The sequence below is a fragment of the Manacus candei genome, unplaced genomic scaffold (assembly GCF_025592945.1).
Source record: "Manacus candei isolate 608988 ecotype Guabito, Panama unplaced genomic scaffold, ASM2559294v1 h1tg000015l, whole genome shotgun sequence".
Lineage (NCBI taxonomy): Eukaryota > Metazoa > Chordata > Aves > Passeriformes > Pipridae > Manacus > Manacus candei.
Window position 1 is genome coordinate 14387241 of NW_026138063.1, and position 18466 is coordinate 14405706.

The following is an 18466-nucleotide window of genomic DNA, read 5'->3' on the forward strand; positions in this document are numbered from 1 at the left end:
GTCTACCTGGAATACAGATCTAGTATTTAACGTTGGCTTTTATTTTTTTTTTAACCTTGGCCTGTTCTGAACATTCAGTGTATTCAGCCACCTCACTGCATCAACAATGAACTGAAAACTACTGCATTATAGAGTGCTTATAGAAGCAAATATGTCAATTTATCATTATTTTCATTTTGGTACCAAAAAGGAAAAATATAGATTTTGAATATAGACAAAACAAATAAGGTAGGTAGTGATATGACTGTTTTATGTTGCACCCTGTAGGCCACAATTCATGGATGTTTTCTTTCTTCATAGATAGCTCTACAGTACACAGAGTTTTCCTTCCAGGCTTCAGACTGACATATAAAACCTGCTTGTCTCTGGATAAAACTCAGATTTTAGAATGCATTAGATGAAGTAATGTTTTCCAAATATTAAGATAATAATTATGAATTATTTTTAAAGAGATCAATTTGATCTATAATTTTGTGCATGTCGATACAATGGATTTTTATTAAAATAATTAAGACGATAATAGATGAGGATTAGTAGAACTGAGAAAAAAAATAAAAGACAGTAATTTTGAAAACTGGTAAACAGTTTGGTTTGCAAACCAATTGCACTCCTGCTGAAATAAGAGTTTTGTCATTGTCTTCACTGAAAAGAGGATTGTACTGTGAGATTCCTGTGAATTGTAGAGAAAGAAAAACTATTTTGAAGATACAACTAACTTTTGTTCATGAATTAAAGATACTTCATTATGAAACACACATGGATATGTGTGCATATTTATACATATATCTTATATACATATGTATGTACATATCTATTTAATATATATCTATATAATATAGACATGTGTGCATATATTTATCTAATATATTGGTAAGATTGATTTATGCGACAATATGAAGACAAAATCACAAATATTTGAACGGACAGAGGCAGAAAGAAAACAATTAGGATATATGGTGTCTTGAAACTAATTGTATTCTGGACTGGTTTTTGGTAGAGCTACTGACACTGATTATTTCTGACTCAAAAGCTGTGACCTCCACTGTGTCCTTTTTCTGCTGATCATACTGCATTACAACTGCTACAATAGTCGTATGGAATCTTATAATTTATAAATAGCAAAGTTTTCTAAAGGAGTACAATTTTTATGTTTATGTTGCATATTTCTGGGTATCATTTGTTTACTTGCTAATTTTAGGCTATAAGTACTTGCCTTTTTACAGCAATGTCCATGCTAGCTTCAAAAACTGACTGTTCATGCAAATAAAGCAAAGGGGTTTTGGCCTTTGATGTCAAATGGTACAACTTCTCTTATGATTAGCACAGGCTTTTAGCCATCTTGCCTGTCAAAAATGCAAATACCTTTCCTTACACTACCACATAAAAACTCCTCTGTACATTAAAATGCAGTCCAAACCCAAGCCAAACAAAAATTATCATAGTTCAGCGGAAGAATCAACGTGGTCTGGAAAAGAAATTCCATGTTAGAATTTCAACCATTCTTTTTCAGTGAAAATTTTTGTAATTCAGTAGTAGTTAAAAAAGAATTCCTCCTTCCACATACTTAGAAAGACATGAAAATGCTGCAATAAAATGACATATTTCCGTTTGAGAAGCATCTGTTACTTGAATGTGTTTTGGAGTGGACGAATTCTGATGCATCTGTGGGACTAAAGGGACCGTAGACACCTTTCATGTGTATCAAACATCATAAACCTATATAGTAAGAGTAAAGGAAGAATCAATAACTCAAAAACCTCCAATTCCAGTAAACAAAGTCTTGCAGCACCCCCAAAAATCTTCCCTCAGTCAAACACGTGGCTAGGGAACATTTGACATGCCAGCTGATAGAATCAAACTACTCTGAGATGACAGGAAAGTCAGTATTTTACAGCTACTGCCTATGCTATATCACATACTCAGCCAACTGTATTTTGTGAAACCGGAATGTATTCATAAAAAAAAACATGTTTGCAAACTATAGCAATTTCTGAGAACCTCAAGAACATGCTGCCAAGACAGCATGTATTATGAAATATGACCAAGATAATGAAAGATTCAAAGCAGAAAATGACATCCTTTCAACTACTGGAAACCCTTTTCTGCATTAGAAGATGAATCAATTTTCAATTTATGTTGATTTTTTTTTATACAGTTTCTGAGCATGTAATGTTGAATAATGCTAGAATAAAAAAAATGTGTCTGAAAAGAATTTAGTGGTCTACCTTTACCTTGAGGTGTAATTTTCTACTGAATTGAGGTTCTTAGGATAAACTTTAATCTCTCAACTCTTTATGTGTCATTGACAAGGAGAAGCAAGGAAAGAGCAATAAATCCCTGTTTGTAGACGTAGGATAAAATGAAACTACTCAAGCATTTACCTTACACTACCAAATAGGAACTTCAGTTCCTCGGGACCCATTTTCTGGACCTCTCCCCCTTACTTATCATGCATTTGTCTAATAATTCACTTTTAGGCCATCTTAGAAAATCACTTCTTACATGAAAGATATTAAAAACTTTGTCCAGATTGAGCTTTTTTCCCCCTTTATCTGATATAGTATTAAAAAGAATGAATAAGTAAGTTTCAGAGATATTGGATTGGTATTTAAAAAGACAAATCTGCACTGTAACTTCTAAATCCATGTTTGCCTACTGCAGGGGGCAGTCAGAGATATGCATCCCCCTGTTAAGCTGTGAATAGTATATGTATACTTATGGTTTCCATTATCAAAATACCTCACAGTCTTTACAGTTCTTGCCTATCCAGCAGAACAGCACAAGTTACCCTCAGTTTGCAGGCAAGGAAATGGGGCCTGAGATTACATGTAATTTACTCAAGGTCAGAGAGGAAATCTGCATTAAGATTTCAATTCAAGTGTTTTGATCTCTAAAATCCAGCTAATTCAACCATTATACTATCCTTTATCTATGCAGGCTATAAAGTTGAGAACATCCCTGTGGCACTTTCTGAATTAGAGTGAGAACCCTCAATCTCCTCCATGCACATATACTGCTGGAAAATAAATTACTTTAAGGCAAATTATTTGATGAGAATAAAATGTTCAAATGCACTGTAACTTGAATGTTATTCTTTACATACAAGCCAAAAAACCCCCAAACAAACCAAACTAAAAAGAAAAAAAAATATATATACACTCCAAATACTCAACAGACTCTTGGGTACAAAACTATCCAATATCCAGTTCTGCAGATCTGGGACAGGGACTGACTGGATTCTGTAAGAATTACAGCATAGCTGACAACTAAAGTAAACACCACAAGGCAATAAGTTGTGATGTCCTTGTGATCTATCCAATTTTATTAAGCCTGTGAGTTTCCTTCTTATTAATCTGAGACGAATCAGGACCTTGAGCAAGATGTAGTAGTTTTTTTATAGTCTTCAATTCTTTCTTGGTTCCCTCAGGTTTCCTTGCAGTTCTTGCAAAAAGGATAATTTTCCCTTCTCAGTACTTTACTGGCCAGCCAACCCCTGGACAGTCTCCATATGAATCTGCCCAAATTCTACAGAGATGTTTTGCTTTCCTGAATTTTGTGGCCAGATTCTTATTTTTACTGATATTTTCCATCTCTAGGTATCATGGAAAAGAAGTAAGGTTGGAGAAGGGACTCACTTTGCCTTTGTGGAAAACCCTAAATATGCCTATCAAGCCTCTGGCTTGAACCTCAGAACTCTGTTGTCAGAATGGTAATCTTGCTTTTCCCTCCCTTGGGGGAACTTTAGGCAGATCCTTCCAGCCCGGTACTGCTGCCAGAGCCGGGAGCAGGACGTTGTTGCAGACTGTCCTCCAGTGGAGAGGACCAGAACTGACAGCCCTGAGTTCTGCATGGTAACTTTTCTGACCAATTTACAAACCCCAACCTTTCACAGCAGAAAATTGTGCATTGTATTCTGTATCTCGTTCTATCCCTCTGCAGACTGCCAAATTGCAAGGGGCTGCAGCAGAAGGATCACTGACAGAGTTGCAGGGAGCAATTAATTAAATGGTTCCCATTAGGGCAGCTTTCAGGAGGCTGAAACTTTTCAGCTGGATTTTCATTGCACAGAAACATAGAAAATGTCAATGAATTGACATCTATATTATCTATTAGTGTAGAATGAATAAATTTAATGGAGAAAATATACATTTTAAAATGTATATTTTAAGTATTCTTTTGGTAACTGTAAATAAAAAAATTAAAAATCTATACTACATTTCAGTCTAATTCCAAGCTCCTTCTCAGTCTATTTGACTGTCTCAGAAGCAGAAGTAATCATAGAGGTTTTACCACTGTAATTGGTGTTGCCTTATAGAAGCACCTGAGACCTACTCTTTCAATTTAGACATCCTTTTTGCACATTGATAATAATTTCCAATAATCTCATTCCATTATAAAGAGGTTATCTATCACTCAATTTTTACTCTACCACATGACAGAAAAACATGAGGCTTTGCCAAACTAATTAATGCTTTTCTTATCTGGAGTCCCAACAAATTAACAGTGCATGTAAGGGCCTCAGTCTGGCTTCTAACAAACACAGAAGGCACAAAGTCATTGTTACGGGGAACAAGAAGAAGAAAAGGAGACTATGAGACAGGTGCTCTATAAAGTATGTCAAATGTCTGGATAAAGCAGAAAGCATTCTAATATGTTAAGATCAAGAACACTGCCCTCAACTAATCATCCAACTCCAAAAATGAAAAGGTCATCAATTAGAAACACTGCATGTATTTTATCATCTTTCATGATAAAGAAGTGGGAGAGAACTACTTCAGGAATTGTGTTAAAACCATCACTCAACCTATTACAAAAAACTATTGATGCAGTTACGTGTCATTAGTAGCAATTAGTGAGAGGTTAAATGCTGCATGGTACAGTGATATTGTGCATTAATTGGAAACCACTCATGAGAAAAGAAAACTCTTACAAAATTAGGTTTTTAATATCAGTATTTCAGAATAACTAGTCAGTCCTTGAGTGGTTAGACTCCTTGAAAAGAAGAGGTATATTTTTGGTGATTTTTTTTCTTTTTTTAACTAATATTATTTTATATTTTGTATGTACAAACTTGCAGAATAGAGTGGAAGTAGAATTGTAAGAATAAGGCTCCCCAGTGATCTAGAAGAGAGAAAGGCAATTCATTCTGAGACAAGTGGATGGGTGACCAGAGTAAGCCTCTGAAATACTGGCCTGGGTTCTGACTCATGACAGTCTTCACCTACTTGCCCTCAAGCAGACATCTTTCACCTCAATTCTCTACCTATAAAGGAGGATAGGTAGTAAAACCAATTTGAAAAGAATTACTATAAGATGCTGAGGACTGTGCACACACCTAAGTAGATACTGCAAGCAGAAAATGCCTATAAACCTACTTCAGAGGATCATTCATTCTAATCAACTCTGCTGTGAGAGCTGTAGCCCTCAGGAAAGAGGAGAGGTACAGAGCTTAGTTGGCTAATGAAGGAATGCCCTGCAGCCTGGCTGCCAGGGCACTGCAGTGCAGAGCAGGCTGACTGACACGGTTCAGTCGATCGCTGCATAAGGACACAAGAACAGTTCTTCTGGGACAGATAAAGGTACCTCTCATCCAGCATTTTGGTCCAAATGTTGGCCAAAGAGTGGATATTTGCAAAGTAAATAGACAGCAATATTTTTTGCAGAATACCCTTCCACAAATGTGAACTGAAGTTTCCTAAACTGAGCAATGAATCTGAATGATGAACAAATTGCACCTGTTTCACACATAACAAATCTTTGCCTGAGACAGGCTGTTGTCACTGTACTTCACTAAAAAAAAGAGTGCAGGAGTGCTAGTCTAAGATGAACCTGAAGTGGGCCTAACCTCAGCCTAGGATGTTACCCTAACACCTGGAAAACTTAACATGACAGAAACTTTTGTTATGGTCTCACAGAGGTAACTCAGCTCTCATGTAAATGGACTTAGGCATTTATCTCCATCATCACATCCTGGCTGGTAAAATAGGAATAATACTAATACTGTACCCAACTGATATGAGGTGCCCTAATGTGAGAAAGTATAGAAAAATTAGGGAAATTGGCTTTTTATATTTTGGCAGTATAAAAAAGGTAAAAATTTCTTTAAGAAGGTTATAACATTCCAGTGATGAATGGTGTCAAGGACCTGTCTGCTTCACCTACATTCCATCTGTAGATCTGACTCCTCTCATAGCTTGGAAAAGCTCATGTCAGAAGACCTCAAAAAGAGAAACAAACAAAGCAAAAAAAACCCCAACTGTCATCAGCTGAGAGGGTTTTCTACTTTAGAATCCTTCTTTAAAATTTCTCCACTAATGTGCCTGTCTGTGTTCCAAGAACAGCTATGTACATTTTATAGCAATCTTAAAGACCCCAAAGTTAGAGAGGTGCTCCATACACCTCCAAAATGTATTATGTGGCATATAGAGAGCACATGAGGAACACACATTTTATTGGATGGCTAGTAATGCACTAAAGGTTCTGTCATTCATGAGTGATTTGGTCATCAAAACTGAAAGGTCACAAGGTATTTGCTGGTTGCACATATAACCTCTACCAGTTGTATATAAATGTAGATGGGTTTCTAATTTTTCATAGTTTCTGCGCACAAATTCTGAATTTGAAGTTATTCACTTATTTATTACAACTTATTTTTCAAGTTTCAAAATTTGTATTATTTTCTTCAGACTTGACAGTATCAAGCACTCTACACCAACTTCTGAAACCCTCTGCCATCCATTTCATGCAAAACCTAAGAAAGGTAGATAAACATGGAAGATGGAAATGAAATGGGAACAGATGGGCTCATCTGCAATTATACCTCTGAAAAGACTGAGAGCCTCACAGAGATTTATAAACCTTCTGGAGTCCAGGCATTTGGTGATCACATAAAATGACCCAGAAAATGTTTTAAATGAGTAATTGAAAATAACAATTTTATGTGGAATACAGGAAACTTCTCAAATCAACACTGAACCAACAAGGAGAAAACAATTAGGGACCCAAATTGTACATAATTTAAATAAGCAAAAGTGAGATTTCAGAGAAGTTGTTCCTGGTCCAAGACTTCAGCCAAGCTACAAAGCAATTTTTAAATAAATGTGATGAGATGACCTGACTAACAAGAATGATTCAAAAGTGGCTGATTGGGTCTGTCATTAGGATGTGTCAGTTATCTCAGTTTTCCTCTGTAAGAAGGGACATAACTTTTCTTGGTCTGATAACGGTTGCTCCATCAAATCTTCCCTTTTCGGACTAAACAAAACTGAGCAAGTATTCTGCCACCCTCCTCCCCTGCTTCTCCCATTAACAGTCTTGTTTTTGCTTCTGTATGTGTTAAAGGAGCAGTTATGCATGAGGTAGTGAGTTCATCCCTACAAAGACAGAACTGCTTATCTATTATATGTTCAACTGCTCAGTGGAATTAACAATTCAGAGAATATCTTCAGTTTATCTCTGCACTTCCAGCCAAGTTTAAAGCCTGCTCAGTTGTAATGGCTTTCTTTTTAAAATGTCCCTTTTTCTCAGGAGAGCATCAAACAGCCTACACAGCAATGACTACAGCTTAAAGTGTTGGCCATGCAATAAAGACAGAAAAGTATTAAATAATATAATTTGTATAAACTGAATTTCAAATAGCAAGCTCTAGCAATATGAAATTTCGTACAGCAACGGCTGATGTCCCCAAGGCAGTCATGGCTAACAGATTGATTCACAAAAGTCTGAGTCAATTTGCTAGGAATCCAAAAAGAAAATTAAAGCCCGTGCCTTTGAACACCACCAGCCAAAGCAGCTGAACTGAAAAAAATCAGGAAATTTCATCAGCTGGCTTCTAAACTGAATGAGATGCAGGAGATGCTCAAAATGGAATTGTTCCAAGGACAGAGGTCAGAAAACATCCAAGCAAGAAGATTGAAACATTTTCAAGCAGCAGAAAAAATATCTTGAGAAGCAAATTTTCTAGGAAATATGAATAGAAAACATTGCCATGCCAGCTGTCAATAAGTGGTAACAGAAAGACCACTTGTTTACCCAGTAATAATATTTGCCCAACACATTCCCATGCTTTTCCCAGCATTAATCAAAGTTCTGACCTCAAAGTAATTGAAAAACCTTGAGAGACTTTGTAAGGAAAAGGAAAGGACCCAAACCTCATCTAGAGCAAGGACAATGAGAAAGAGAACTACCCTGGTGTGAAACAATGACTTATATCTAATTTCTCCAAAACTGCTTTTTCGTTCAGCCATGGAAAGAACTTTTCAGGCTAAACAAACCTAATTGACTTAGTCTGCAAGGAATAGCATTTAAAATAGAGAAAAGGTTACAGGTTTTCACAAGTCAACTTCTAAAACTTGTTCTGAGAGACAGAATTAATACATGTGCAATGTTCCTGCTCTGTTCTTTTTCATTAAGCTATGGGTAGAGAGGACTGGATTTTCTAAAAACAACTTGAAAGAAATCCAAGATTAGTAGTGTGCAGCGCTTTTGAAAGTCTCTGCTCCATAGCTTTCTGGGATAAGAATTTCACAGAAATTCATAAAACAATACAAAAAGTAGAAGTGGGAGTCAAGGAAAACACCATAAAATAATCATTATTTGTTTCCCCTCAAATGTTTTAATTTCCTAAATATAATTCTAGCCTAACTGCTGCAAGCTTATTGTTCAAGGTACATCCTGGGTTCCATTTCAAAGTGTTCTCAAATGATCACTAATGCTTCCAATTCAACAAAACAAGCACAATGTCAAATGCCATACAGTAGTATTTTCCTGAATACAAACCAGAGCAACATGAATCCATTATGACATGATGAAAACAAACACCTCCATTTCTCTGTGAAGCCAATAAAATCAGCTGATTTCTGTATTTTCACTGGCATTTAAACATGGAGGATACCAGTGAAGACAGAAAAGTCTTTTTCCAGCAAACTGATTTGTTGTGAAAGTTTTCAGATTTCCCCTACAACTGTATGTCTATTTTAGCCTTATTGTCTGTTCAGTCCTTTGGAAGATGGACCAATGAAGTTCATCTAACTTAAGTCTAAATACCTGTTTCATAAAATATTTGATTATCTAGGGAGGGACAGGAGAATGAGGAGGTGAGACAGCATGGAGAAATTAAAAGAAATGCAATTATCATAATCTATTTTCATGGTAATTTGGTTAATTTCTTAGAGAGAGATCGAGATCTGAAATGGTATAAAAAAATGGAGAGAGAAAGTCTGGAAGCTGAAGCTCCATCTAGAAAATGATACCTGCTTTTAACTGGAAGAGATAAAAAATTTTAGAACATTTTATCAAAAGGAATAAAATTTCAGACCTTCAAATTTTTAATTCTTAATTTCTAACATCTAGGTAGATGTTGTAACATTGATACCAGAAGTGTTCAACCTGTGATATACTGAAAGACATTAATTCAATGTCTTTTTTTGAAGACTGTAAACTCTAAAGCTTAAAAGTGATGAATTTGTTAGAAGAAATTATTTTGGGATTAGTTCAGGGAGCAAATTTGTAGTGCAGAATTACAGAAAATGTACTTCATCTGGGATCAGCTGTAGGTGTTAAAAATTATTTTTTCATCTATGCAATATTTTAAGCAAATATTTTGGTAGCTAAATTGGTACTTACAACTATTATTTTTTTTCTCTGTTGTATCAACAGTGGCAAGGTTCCTAGTTTCATTTTATTTCCACTATTTCTGCCATCCTCTCACTCAGTACAGATCTCCTTTCTTGCCCAGTCACTCGTGCTTTCCAAGATCAAAACTGCCAAGTAGTTCACTAAATCCTTGCAAAATACTCTGTGATCTAAACATTTTTATTTCTATAATGTTGAAATCATGCAGGGAACCTTCCACAAAGCATTTATTTGCAGCAAGGAAAATGCTATAAAGTTGCACAGCTATTCAAGTTCTGAGGTCGTTCAAAGCAGAGTGGAATTAAAATGACACTCTGCCACAAAACCCTTCAGTAAGTGAGGTATGGAAAAAGGGAGAGGAAATTGAAAAGATGGAAATGCATGGGGTATTTAGGGCTGAGGTTATCACCTCAATTACACAGAGGAGTAAAACAAAATGAACATAGATAGGTAAGGTCAAAATGTAGCTTGATATTTCTGTGCAGCTTAAAGGACAAAGAAAAAGGATTTATTTCAAAATCTTTCCTTACAATTCTCTATACAGTATTCTCTCCCAAATAACCAGACAATATAGGTTTAGCTACTGGAGGTGTGGGGATATACATACGTGCACTTCAAGGTGCTACAACTTGCCTGCCACCAGCAGTGTCCCTACACAGGCTCCAGGGCAAATTTTTATCACCATTTCTAACTTCCACATTAATTTGCTCTTTAAAATATATATATATTTATATATATCCTGCATATTAAATTTATAAAGCTCATTTTGAATGCATTTTTACATGAGCCTTTTCCCTACCCAAAAGGTAAAACCTCCTAGGAAGCTGAGGAAGATTGGAAAGGGGTGAGAAGAGATTGGAAAGATTCTGATTCTACTCCATGTACTCTGGGGATAAAAGAAGATCTCTGTACCAGGTCACTTGAACAATCAGTGTTCTCTCATGGGTACCACTGACATTATTCTGTATTATACCATGAACTAGAGGTCCAGTAAAGTGGAGTAACAGAAGATTTCCTTCTTTCTCAGCCAGTTTGCCCTCTCTTTCATAAGTAAATACAACCTTGATTCTGTCTCTTCTTTTCCCTTTGCAGAAAAACATGTGTCCTTGTAATCAGAGAAGGAAAGGAGAAGGTTATCTTTTGAGGCTGTCATACAACAGGCCAGCCTGTCTAACTTACAAGGTCAGAAGATTCAATAAAGTGAGGTTTTTCTTCTCTTTTCCAATGAAATGGAGTGATAAGTGCTTACTTGATTAAACCAGTGGATAAGAACATCTATTGTAATTCTTTCCTCTCTTCTGTTCAGTTCCTTCCTTTGGTTCCAAGAGATAAGAATGGAGAACTTTTAGCCTGGCATTGATCCAAGCTTTGAAAGGACTTGCTGATTATGGATAACGTTCTTATTCAAATGAGCAGTCCTCCTGAAGCAAATACTAATGTTGCCTGACTGTAATGAATAGGATTTAATCCTATATTTTAGATGAATTTCCATATCACATGGAAGTATATTTATATATCCCAGTCTCTAATCTGACTGGATTTTACACTGACTTTTGCTAAAGAGGAATCTACAGCACATGAAGACATCAAGTTAGATCACAGCTAATTATCCTGCCCTTCCATAAAGAGAATATAAACAGTCACAACAAAGGACAAGAAAATGAATGAGTTTCAAATGTCACATTAAATATATTTGTATTTATAGACTAATTAAAAATTTATATACTAAATACAAATATATCTATGTTCTCCATCTAAACTGTCTCCTTTCCAATAAAAAGTCCCAGCACACTTAGCAATTTCATATACATAAGCCATTTCATAATCTCTATTTCCTTACTTTAGAGCTTTTAAATTCCAATATATCCCTTCTGAGATGGGAGAGACATCAGAAAAGCATGAGCCACCCACAGTGTTGATTAACAATGTATTTATACAGAGATATAATGATTATTTATTTTTTTTATTTTCTATTCTTTCCCTAACAATTCTTAAAAGGTGATTTCTTCTGGACACTCACCAAACACCAAGCTGATACTTTTCAGCAGCACTATCTACAACTATCCTGAGATCTTGCTTTTGACAATTAATAAGCCTGAAGATTAAAATTTTATATGTGGAGCTCAAGCTGTTTTCTTTCTCTTCATCACTTTACATTTATCGACACTGAATTTCACCATTTTACTGCACAGTCACTGGTCTTAGAAAATCGTTCCATAATTACTCTTGATTTTTCTAGCTTAAATCTCTAACAACAGTAAATAATACCACAGCACTGCTCATTACAAGATTGCTGATGTATTTGTTGAAATTGAGTAATACTTGCTTTTTTTCCTGCTATAGAAATTAGAATCTAGAATCGGCAATGAATGTAGTCTCTTACAGACGAATCTGAAATTAAAAGAGGAGATAGGAAACTTAATATAAATCATCACATTATCTTTAGCTATAGATAAAACCAGGTTGATTTGGTAAAACCAAAATTAAATATTTTAAGACATTTAAAGCTTTTAAATTTTTTTTAAAGGAAAACAATTAAAACAATGAACCAAAAAAAGTCAATTTTAAAGAGTACATCACAAACTTGTTGCTTAAAATGTATTGAAAATCGTTCTGGGATGATTTTAGACTGTTTTCGTATTTTTATTTTCTTCAAAATATGTAATTCAGACAAAGGCAATGCAAATTCACTAAGTATCCTGGAATAGCTGGGTCTTTCTTTTGTTATTGGGTTAAAAAATTTTGGTCAATTCAAAATGATTCCTAGTTCCTTACAACAGTTTTAGTGCTGTGAATGCATCCTGCAGCTGCAATGTTACTGGATGTTCATTTGCCACATTTGATTTAAACTAAGTAAATGATAACTTCCCTGGCTTTTCAACTTTTAAAAGACCTTATCTTCATATCTAATTCTGATATTTATACTTTCTGTGATCCAAATAGACAATTATTTTAAAACTAAAAATTTTCAAGGAAGTGTAAAAACAGTCAAAACCAAAGGCTAAGCAATATGAAAACACCCTGAAGAATGGAAAATTGTAACCCAGGCTTCAGACTTCTTGAAAAGTGCTGAGCTATGTCACTCACCTATGGAGTTCACTACAGGTGCTAAGTCAACCTTGTCAACCTGAAACTGTCCTTCAGATAATAACTGAGGATACCTTATACGTAAAAAAATAAAATTAAATTTAAAAATCTATCATCGAGGTGAATTGATTTTACAAAGATTGACATTACACTAAAATTTTTGCAGTATGTTGTATTTTGAGGTCACAATATTTTAATCTTAAATGATAGATAGACTCTAACTTTGTAGTGAACTATAATTTGCTTAGTGACACTTCAGACAGAATTTAGTTAGGAAACTGCCTCTATGTGTTATAGTTTAAAAAAACCCCAGAATGTAGCAAAAACCTAGTTTGAATTATAAAAATCCAAGTCTTAATATAGTCTTTACACAGTTTTGAAAAACAAGGAAATTATATTTCAAGGGGCAGCTGAGAATTTTTCCCATGAATACACTATTATTCATATGCAAAAACCTCCAGCTTTTGTGAAGCTTTAATATGTGAGATGAGTAAAATGCTAGATTATTCAAAATTTAAGAGTTCATTGGATCAGCTTTCTCAAAATGATGGTGCTTTCGATGAATAAGATTCAACTGCTGAGAATTTATTGACAAAATCATTGCTTATTCCTAACCACCTAAGAAAATAATTTCTTCATCTACCAATACATAATTCAATCACAAACCTCACTGAAATTTTTTATTCAAAGCAGGAGCTGATGAAAATTATTCTCATCATACCTAGATATGATCAGAAATCTTTTATTCAATATATTTGATATGAGTTTGAACCTTTTTCTCGGTTCAACAGTTAAAAAAAATTCCCATAGAAGTGAGATCCCATAATAAGCCGAATTAACTCTTTTGAGTCGTTCTTAAAGCTATCTTTCATAGTTCTTAAAATTCAGCAAAGAATTCAGAGATGTCAGCCTGAAAACCACCTGAGTTCTTGAGTGAATACCTGTGATTGTGTTTAGTCAACTGTTCCCCCAGAGAAGGCACTGATGGGGCCTCTCTCCTCTAATTGATCTGCTGAAATCAACTCAAGTCACTGAGGCAACTTCCCCTCTGTTAAACACACCTGGAATTAGGCATTAGATTCCAGAACTGTAGATACACAGACATACATGAAAAAGCCTCCAGAGGAATGATAACTGAGCACTGCTGAGCACTCTAAATTAGTGCTGTTTCTTTTACTTACACATTATACTGCAGTCTGTATCAGTGGTTGCAAAAAATATTTCTTGCCTCAGAATTCTCAGCACTCTTGAAATAACTTTCTTTGTTACCTAAACAGGTCATCCAAACTCACACGAAGCAAACAGAATTCTCAGGCAGGCTAGAACATGTCTGAGGCATATACATGTGTGGTTACACAAATATGTGTGCAAAAGTGTTTTCATTTAAATACAGAATGATCTACTAAGAAGTTCCATTTTTAAATCCTGTTGGAAGTCAGTGTCTAAACTTTCCATGACTTCTTTCCAGTAACTTCCTAATCTCTCCCATTTACTGGTAAAGGCAGCATTCAATCATACTGATATTGCACAAGTACTGCACTGTGAGTCAGAGAGATGTATTACCAGTGCATGCATATGAAAATATTAATGTGAAGAGTATTATTAAAGTTCACAGAAAATAGTTTATATCTTTTAGTAATAATGCATATTAAACACTCTTATAATGCACCATATATATAAAATCAATTTTCTCTCTTATAAAGGTATAAGGAAAGTAGAATGAATCAATTTGAGCTGTAGAAACAGCAGAAGCCCATCACTTTCCAGGTGGATCAAGAACAGAACCCACTTGTTTGTTGCTGGCAGGAGTGCTGTGACAGCAAAGCAGGATGGAAGGTAAAAGAGACTTGTGAGCTATGGTTACTATACATTTTACTTCCTTCTAAAATATCTCTCAGTGTTTTTCCACGAAACATGAACCACTTGGAATCAGAATTGCACACATCTGTGTTTGATTTCAAGAGGTCCAAAGCCTCCTCAAGGCGGTGGCCACACCTCCAGCCAGAATGCTGGATATCCACATCCTGCTGTGCATGACAGCAGAGGCATACAGTGTGCACAAACAGCCCAATCCATCCTGAGATGCACACATGGGGCTGTGGAAAACCCACCCTGTTTCCTATAAGTTGAAGGAGTGATGCAGCACAGGGATGTTCCCTGGCAGAATAAAGCTGCCCCAGCACGGGCTCCATAGCACTGCCTAACACTTCTGAGTAAAAACCTGGGGTAACAAACCCTGATCAGGACTATGAAAATCCACAGAGAAGACACTATCAGCATGGAACATTACAAAATTGAAGATACTTATTTAAAGGGTGAGAATTTACCTTTTTCTGCATTTTCTAGAGTACATTCAACAAGACAATTGTGCATATCCTAAAAACAGACAAGCAAGGCAGGGAAAGTACAGAACTTTCTATTTCAGACTCCAGCAACAACTAGAACTAGAAATCCCTGTTAAGTAATGTATTACAGGTCCTAGAATACTAAGAATGAAAATTAGTGTAACTCACTAATTATAGTTAGTTCAATAAACAAACTGTGTAATTCCTTGGTGGGAATATTTTTGCTTCTTACACTCTACACAAGCATCAAACCTTTGAAAGAAGTGTCAGCATTTTAAGTTATGCTACACTACAAGAGTATCGTTAATTGGTTTCTGTTTGGTTTTGTTTTTCTAGTATGGGCAAAAAGGTTAAAGTAGATGGAAAAACATTTTTTCCTCCTAATTTTCCTTCTTACTGTCTTCTTTGATTGCAGCAGCAGCAACTGCATTGACGTACAATGATACACTTGACATCATCATGTTAATAACTGGCTACTCTGCTCATTTTCCCCAAGGCTTGCTGGGTAATTCTCCTGAGGTCAAGTTATTTTTATAGAGCCTCTCAGCAGGAGGGAGAATGTGCCATCTTAGAAATTCACAGTCTGCTGGCGCATTGCAGCTGCTTTCCCAGTGACTGGGAGACAATCAGCACTGCAGGATCTTCTGCAAAAAATCAGGGAAAGACATGTTTTAGCTCTCTGGAGAAGCCCAATCAAAAGGTATTCACTGCATGGATCTGAACCAGCACCCATCTTTTCTGCAGCCAAGAGAGTTCAGTAAAATGTCCAAATCTAACCTGAATCTGGCAACTGTTCAGAAAAGACAAGTACTGACCAAGACACTGACATCAGATGTGGTTCTTTAATTTGAAAATAAACCAAGTAAAAAATTCACTGAATACCTCAACAACAGGATGAAGGAAAAAAATCTTCACAGTCATGAGTACCTGAAATGTTTATTTAGCTAAGTCCAAAAGACACTCAGTCATATTGGTTATCTATTCTATTTTAGTACAATAACTATTGGATTTTTTTTTTCTAAACTGCTGTACAACTAGGCTAAGTTCACATCTAAAGTTGAGAAGCACCAAATGCAGAAGCTAATGTATTAGCAGTGTTTCTCTCTTGTGACCTGTGGTCATGGGAGCTTTAATAGACCAGAAGATAACTGTGAAATAATACAGAACCCTCACACACACACACACACACACACACACAAAGAGAACAGAACAGCTGTATGTGTTCCCATATACATCAACAAATGACCAATTAAAATAAAAGATTATCCAAGGTTGATTATCCAAAACTTAGCATAATTTTCGGTTATAAATTAAAAACACTGCAGTAACACTGACTCTGTTGTGTGGTTGGCTTTTTTTCCTGTAAAGATTTACAACTGTTTGATAAACAAAAATTTTGAAAAATACTGATTTACAGAACTCCTAAATTTCAGTAGATGCTGATATTTGCTTTATAAGTCCTGGTAGTTTGTAATTATTCCTAAGTTATCATTTTCAAAGGAAATGACAACTTATTTAGAGAATTTATTATTTTCACTCAAAACTTAATCTCTGGGCACAGACATTTCCTTTTCCTTTTGTCCTACATTGCTTTTTTCCCTTCTCCTTCAGAAGGTCTTTGTATTTTAGAGCACATCTGAAAGCTCATTGGCTATTCTGTTTACAATGTTATTTTGCAGAGCTCTAATTACTAATGTATTTAGCATTCTGAGTCTAGAATTCAAGCCGTTTGACAAATTATTAATCAGGGAGATGAGAAGCTCAAAAGTAAGAAAATGCAAAGCTTATTTGTGGCCATAGGCACGTTAATCTTTGTTATTCAGCAGTTATGGGTTTTGACAGGAATACTAACACAAAAATTTACAGTGGTGAAATTTCTGCATAAGAACTTTTTTTCTGAGTGACATGTAGATTAGTAGGAACCCTCCTGCTACTCTGACCTGTGCATCAGCTTCTCTTCAGCTCATTTTGTTGAAAAAAACAAATCAATGTCAACATACTTTACCCACTGATCTGGCCTCCTCTAGTCTGCTTATTAGAACACTGTAGGAAAAAATAAAATTCTTTACATCATATTTTTAATAGTAGAGTAATAAATTTAATATGCTTTGAAAAAAAACCAACCCAAGCCCACAACCTAAAACTCTCATAAACTTATGTAGGGAAACCCTGGTTTTCTTGTTCTCTCCCTTGATATTGAGCAAAGAGAATATAAACTTTCTGTACATTTTCAGCCACCATGCTGAGCATCTCAAACCTTAGGAAAATTTTTTCTCACAGGCAAAGAAAATAAATGTAAAGAAACCAACTCCTATACCACAAATATTTAATCTTATTTCATTCTCTGGCAAAGGAAAAAGGAAAAGAAAAACAGAAGTGGAGAAAGAAAGGGGGAAATATGTTAAGAGGCAAAGACCTTTCCAGAAACTTGAATGACCTATAAGCAATTGCATTTTCTCATGCCTGTATTTCCAGCAATTGCTCATGAACATGCCAGTGATTCTAAGCTCTGTCCAAATTTCCAGTTCAGCACATTGACTACTTCTCCTTAGAACCTAGGCTTTCCATCAAAGAAGAAAATCAAATCAGTTTGATACTATTAGTTCTTGATAAATCCATTTTTGCTGTTTCTTATAGCCTTATTTGACTCCTAAGTATCTGGTTATCGTTAACCTTTTTGCAAAGAGAGAAGTCTCTTAGGATGCTTCTTCCCTTGAATCTAATGGTTTACTCCCTGATTAATTGATAGCCTGACTAATTTCATTGTTCTCTTTTTCATCTACTGTACTTACAGAAGCTCTTCCTTTCTTTACCCCTAGTAAATATCAATGCCCTCAGCACTTTAGCCATGGCTGATTTTTAACCTAAAGGTTTTTGATAGTCTTTAAGAGACAACTGTTCTTTTTTCCATTTTTGTATGTCTCCTTTTGTACTGAAGATACCACGACACAGCCAAATTAACTTTCACTCCCTTTTTACTTTTCCCTGATTTTAGACAGTTGGGTCTTTTGCCAGTACAACCTGGGGTAGTCATGCTCAGATTCATTTCTCTGAACACTTTTATACCATCAGTGAATCTTGGTTTGTCAATTATTTCTAATAAAGTCCTCCTGCAACACTGTATGCTAACTCAGAGGCAGCAGTTTGAGCTGAGAGAGCTGCTCAGCCCACCCCACATTCTGAACAAACCTTTAGACAGCTGTTGGTCAGATTCTTGTAGTGATGATAATTCTACCTGGGAAGCCAGTGCAATTTGTGACATTTTCAATTCTCACTAAAAGTACAGGCAAATTATGATACTATCTGGAAATGAAAATTTGGATTTAAGAAGTTGGAGTCCTATTAAAATCACATTACAGGCCTAGCTAATTGTTTCAGTCAGGACATTACTAATGCTTTGC